The following is a 6,390-nucleotide window of genomic DNA, read 5'->3' as shown; positions in this document are numbered from 1 at the left end:
GTCATCAATAAACACTAATATGGGTCATTAAGCCCAGCCGGCTAGAGAGCTTGTGTTACTAATTATCTACCTCGACTAAAGCGCGTTCATTACACCCTTTGTTATTAAAAACTGTTGTTTTACCAACCCTGCTGACCCAGGATTTATCCTCCCATCCCCTTCCCATGTAGCTTGTATAATGATTGTTCAGCGAGTGAAACCAAACCTTTGGCCGATCACGTCAGTTTGCTACTGTCATTGATCTTGGAAGCTGTGTAATGTGGTTTATGCATGTCGCCAAATTCGGTAAGAAACATTACCACCACGATTACGCTGGTTACCACGGTTATATTATCAACGTTAAGGCTAGAAATGGCCGTTTTTGTGACACTTAACAGTTTTTCTGGCTTCCTAAAGTAACAAGAAAAGGTCATTGACTGCCATTACAGTATTTTATATACATCATTGTATTCCATCTTCCTTCACAAAATGTTGTACAGAAATGACTGTAACAAACTTTACGATTGTTGAATGCTTTCTAAGCTTTTAATAATGGTTTATTCAGAAGTCACAGTTGCCACATTGCAGCCAATGGCTGAATTGCGTGGGAAACTTTCCAATTCATATAACATTACACAAGTTAAAAATGTCAGGAGCTCTAAATACACTGGGGAAATACACTGGTCTCAATACACTGGTTACAATCAACAACGTTTACATGAAACAAGACCATTACAGGCCATACAGTTTCGGGGCATTTCCTGGTGTAAAAATGCTGCCTGCTTTTTACATGTCCCTAAGGATGTCTACTTATATCTCAATGATGTAGCCAAAAATGTTAATCATTTGAAGAAAAATAGGTTAAGTTTACTGTTGTAACAAACGTTACCGGTTATCTGCCCTGTAATACATAACCAATGGGTAAGAAAATAATAACTTACCATTTTTTGGCTATGGTTAAAAAAGGGATTTTCCTAAACAAACAGGTTGGTTTCACTGAAAAATAAGCAGATTTATTTTTCGAAAAAAAATTGTCATTTTTTACATTTCAATGAGAACGAGTGGAGAGTGTTAAGTATTTCCTGATAGATATCTGATTATGAATGCATTTAGCCCTTGTTGGGCATAGATATCATTGTGCAATAAAGATTATTGTCATTAAATGCAGATGGATTTAGTGCATTTTACAAGCACACATTGCGTAATTCACCACAAGTGGAATTCTGAAAAAAGTAGGCTGATTATGAATTTATTGATACACAATCTAAATAATATTGGAAAGTAACAGCTTCTTCTCGAGTTTACCATCCCTTTAATCGATGGCATGACAACAAGACTGCTAATTTAACCATAATGGAGAAAAATCAGATGATATTTGATATGTGGCTTATGTATACTTACAGCCATCAGATGTTGCATCAGCTTGATTGGTTGGTAGACCTGATAATGATAGAATTAAAAAATATTGTGAATGAAGTCATTCTATTATAATCTTTGTGGGAAATATCCTGTACTTGCTAACAAATGTACCCAACTCTAGTACGTAATATTACTTACATCTCATTATGTCATCCTGTTGTTCTGTTGTGAAACTGTCCCAATTGAAAGAGGTGAAGCGCTTTTTGATCTTCTTTCTAATTCCAGACCTCGGTTTCACTTTGCGTGATGTGGATGTTGACAGGCCTTGGTCGCTGGCTTTCAGGTGCTCCCGGATAGTGGCATCAGAGACATCAGGCACGGCAACAGCAAGGGCCTCATTTGTCACCAGTAAGCTGTCTACACCCAAGGTTTGCCCCAGCTTTTGGTGAGTTGTTTTCCCTCGTTTGACTGTAAACTGCAGTTCCTTTAAGGTAATAAGGAAGGGCATCAAATGAGTACCACAGAGATTGTTATACTACCACTAGGTTATACCACTACCACATAACAAGCCGACGGAAGTACGTTTCGAACGCGTTTCGTCCTCCTGCAACCATTCCTCTGCCTCGTCGACCTGAACAAACGTATTCACTTTGTAATTTTGTAGGTTTTGACTTAGTTAACAGTTATGTTGGACGATGCTTAAAACATCCATCAAAATGTATGTACAGGAAAGCACTTGTTTTAAGGTATCAATTGCTTTAATCAATGGTTTCATAGATGTTTACATTTGCTACATAGGCCAAGCACTAGATCCACTTCCATAGATGACGTGAGATGTGTATGTAGTACGGGCACTTCAACACACCTAGAATCCTGCCTCGCGTCTTCAGTCGTCACCAATAAGGGGCGCTTCTGCTCCTGACACGTGACCTCCGCCTGGACATAAATTGCTCAGTGCGACTAAGACATATCTCAAGACCCCCAGCAAAGCGGGCGTTGGCTGCCCTAGCAACACATAGATACAACCTTTGACCCTGAATTTTCCTCATTTCCCCTATTGTTCGATAATTACCCCCTCCCCGCCCAGTGTGATAACAATGCAGGGAGGGTGCCAGTGGACCAGGTGAGGTGATACCTGTCCTCCTGTGGAGTGTGAAATATCAGACTGTCTGGGATTGGTGCTGGATGTGTATTATGATTGACAAAGGATTTCCTGGGTTTAGGAGTATTTCTAATAACTTACACACTGATTGATTCACGGTTTCATCAAATTTGACCACTCTATTTACAAATAGCCCGACAGAATCTTATAAAGAAAACCAAATTCAACCAGGGTGTAATCTGACCAATTAAGCTGACCAATAGTTTGATAATTCCCCATGTTCTTTCCTGGATCTGATGCCGGCTTTGTTTGTTTTGATAATCGATTTTTATTTCAAAACAAGGTATTTGATAGAAAACAACGCTCAGATGAAAACTGTTGTACCAATAGTCTGTTTTGATATACTACGGTTACGTCACCTACCACACACACACTTTTTGAGACTCTGAGCACAAGTGCACGACACGCATATCCGGAGAAAATAGGTCTCTTCTCTAGCAACACTGTCTTTTATGTCACTTGTTGGCATATTTTGAATTTAAATATGATTGCGACTTGCAATCAAACTCAAAGGAATCTGGGAGACATGTTGAGTGGTTGTCTGCCAATAAGTCTTGTGTACAGTATTGAAGTGACAAAAATACACATGTAATTGTAAACACACATTCAAGCAAGGAGCTTTTAACAGTTTGATTCAAGTAACTTCAGTGTACATGAGCATCTTCCATTTGTTTCAAGGAGAATTTTGTTTCTGATTGCAAACATATCTTTGATAGACAGTTATGTCTTCTGTGTACATATTGTATTTTGAAATCCATGCTTCATAACAATTCTTGTATTATAAACATATTCCTTGTTTACACTAAATTACAGCCATGTTTGTGTTTTGTTGATATAACCCAAGCCAAGCTGTCTGTCACCTATGCCACTTTCAAGCAAAGGTGTGAACACCTGGCTATTGTTTTCCTCAGGTGCTCAGCTACCCTACTGTCAGTGCCCTAAGTTGACAAGTTAATTGCCCTTATTGTCCACTTGTCCAAACAAAGATATCAAATTTCACCCATGGAGGAGCCAAAACTTGAATATTAGTAATTTTTTTCTATTTCAGAAGGTGCAACCATATGCAATATATTTTGCGGTCATAAAAGACATTTTTAGAAAGTAGACATGTGGTGCTACAACATCCAAGTAGGAATGTACATTGTAAAGTCACTAGGACTTAACAAGACCTTCATGAATATTGCCAATATGCCATTTTTGTCAATATTTTTAACATATTAAAGAATATCCTTGTTATTATTGGATCAGCAAGCATGTACCCCCCTGATTGTTATAGAGTACTTATTGATGAATACATACATACCAAATTTACTTCAATTAGATATACCTGAGCGATGCACCAAGAGCCTAAAAGCGATAAAATGCAGCAGTGCTTATTATTCATATAATTTAAATATCATGATATTTATGTGAAACCATGAAGTCAGACTAAATCTTATGGACATGATACATGACCAGTAATTTGAGATTTTTACATATTACCACCAGGTAAACATTTATTACACCAGAAAGTTTCCAGGTCAGTTAATTAGCCAAGGTGGGCAAAACCTGTCTTAACAATACTGAGTGTATGCAGTTAATGTTTGAGATTAGCCTTAGAAATTGATAATACGATTGATTAAAATCCTCGTCTTGAAGAATAAAATGAAACAACCCTTTTAAAACTTATGCTATGATTACTATTTTGTGGAAGTAATTAAAAATTTCCATAATACACAAGGTTTGCTTTTGGAAAACTTTGCAATGACCAGGTTTGGTGCATTTTCAATACAATTCAAGAAACAAAATCAAGAATATTGTACATTTCCTGGTGTACAGAACTATCGGTATTTTCAAACTAAAACTTACCTCGCGTGGGAACAAGGGAAGGGGCCCACCCTTCCTGTCATGACTGTTAAACAGCAGGGATGCTGCTGGCCATCTTGTCAAGGATAAATTTGAATGCGTTGAGTTGATCACCTGATTCTCCAATTGGTACCTCTGGTACCCCAAGTGTCTCTGGTACCCCAAGTGTCTCAGTTCGTCATTTAGCCGTACAAGCTTGGAACCCAACAACCTTCTTACCATCTCTACTTGTGCCATCGCAGTGTTGCTATACTAGCTTCATCAGGTGTTTGGTGGCTTGTATGGTAGCCACAAGGTTCGCTTCTTGTCGTATGAGCTGGGGAAATGTCTCCCCAGGAAATCACCATCAGCCAGAACAATTTTGAATCATTGCAACGGATTCTATTTTATCACGTACTAATTCCCAGTTGTCAATGGCTGAAATTGTAGCGTTCACGGGAACGCTGGCGCTTCAACTCGTTGTTGGTCGCAGCAAACGGGGTGTCTTCTTCTTTCTCCTCCCTACCCGAGGGCACATCCTCCATCTGCTCACCCGCCTCGACGTGCTCAGCTTCGGACCTCAACAACGCCTCCACCGACTCTTCCACTTCCATATCGGTGGCGACGAGCTACCCGCAGCCTGGGGGAGAGGGATGTTAATATCGATGAGACTGTCCCCCATCTCGGCCATCAGGTGCTACCAGGCCATTTCGCTTGGAACGTCACCTACGAATTTGAACCAAACTAGACTTTAAGAGGTTCTGTCGGCTTTCCCCCGACTCTTTGTCCCAGTTGACCTAAGATGAAGATGGATAGATAATAGACTGCGACTCATGTTGACTATTGTTATGACAAATATGATATGTATTTACCTCCGTATAGATATATACTATTGTGATTATGTTCTGAATTAGTCATGTAACAAGTAGCTGCATGTACATATACATGGATACTGAAAGTGTATACTGTATTGAATATGTTATGTCTAGCAATATGCCAATTTTATACCAGTATATCCCAGGAAACAAGGATCTCCTCCTCTTTGATGACAGAGCAGACTGTGTGTTTTTTTAGAACATAAACATACTTTAATGACAAATGTGTTGTTCTGTGTATATACTAACGTTAATGACCTACCCACAGTAGTAAAACGCTGATATTGTGCTGTACTCTAATGTCCCAAATAAACACACTTTATTCTTAAGGTGTGCTCTGCTCACTGGAGCCTAAATGTTGTTTTCTGATCAGCGTGCTTTAGTTGATGATGTAAACAGAGTAAGTCTACAGTATGCAGAATGCTACAGGAACTTCAGTGGTCCACTCTACACGAGAGGCGAACAAGCTCTAGACTGATTGTGTTCTGTAAGTTCTGCAATTTTACAATCTACGCACTGTTTTCTGTAACTCTTTGGTTGTTCCCTGTGTGTCTTTTACTGGTACCGTTTTTGCAGGTTTTGTAGAGATGACTTTCACCTTGATATTAATGACCTGACCAGGTGTGAGATGATCAATGTCTTTCAGGGTGTGAAGGGCACTTCAACTCTTTTTGATGGAAAGGGAAGTTGTTCTTTGTCAATGATGGTTGCCTTATTGATGACTTTGTTTGTGAAAAAACTACCTTGCGAGTAGCGTGTTATCTTACAGCTGAGGACTGCAGCAGTCACTACTGAAAGAAAAAGAAAGAACATGTTAGACATCTGATGCCAACTGAATATATTCAATATTTCAAAATTGGCCTGAATTGATTGGAGCAAGGAGGTTAAAAATACAGAGGGGGAAGCTACTTGATTAGAGGTGCAAATTTCCACAATGATACACTATCATGCTGATTAATGTGTGTTGCTGACTTCCAAACAGGCTAATCTGGTGAAATGAAACGGAGTCAAACTTGCGTCACAAACCCTGATCCCAACTGTAACACAAATGTTTTGCAATCTATCTCAAAGCATACCTACCCCCGGTACTTCTTGGCAGGCAGTGTCATTTTTTTTTAAAAATCCACCCTATGTTATGATTAATATTTTTCTAAAAAGTAATACTAGCTACATCCAGCGCTCATGTTCTTG

General features: G+C 39.1%; 1 long non-coding RNA gene across 1 annotated transcript; it reads right to left on the bottom strand.

Moving 5' to 3' along the window:
- Positions 1-1,629: 1,629 nt before the first annotated feature.
- LOC118417065 lies at positions 1,630-5,912 on the bottom strand. Its single transcript, XR_004831311.1, has 3 exons — positions 4,349-5,912; positions 2,204-2,274; positions 1,630-1,822 (listed from the first exon to the last, which is right to left on the bottom strand). It is a non-coding gene; the product is annotated as an uncharacterized LOC118417065 (long non-coding RNA).
- Positions 5,913-6,390: the final 478 nt, after the last annotated feature.

This window comes from Branchiostoma floridae, chromosome 6 (genome assembly GCF_000003815.2).
Source record: "Branchiostoma floridae strain S238N-H82 chromosome 6, Bfl_VNyyK, whole genome shotgun sequence".
NCBI lineage: Eukaryota > Metazoa > Chordata > Leptocardii > Amphioxiformes > Branchiostomatidae > Branchiostoma > Branchiostoma floridae.
This window is presented reverse-complemented; position numbering and strand designations above follow the sequence as displayed.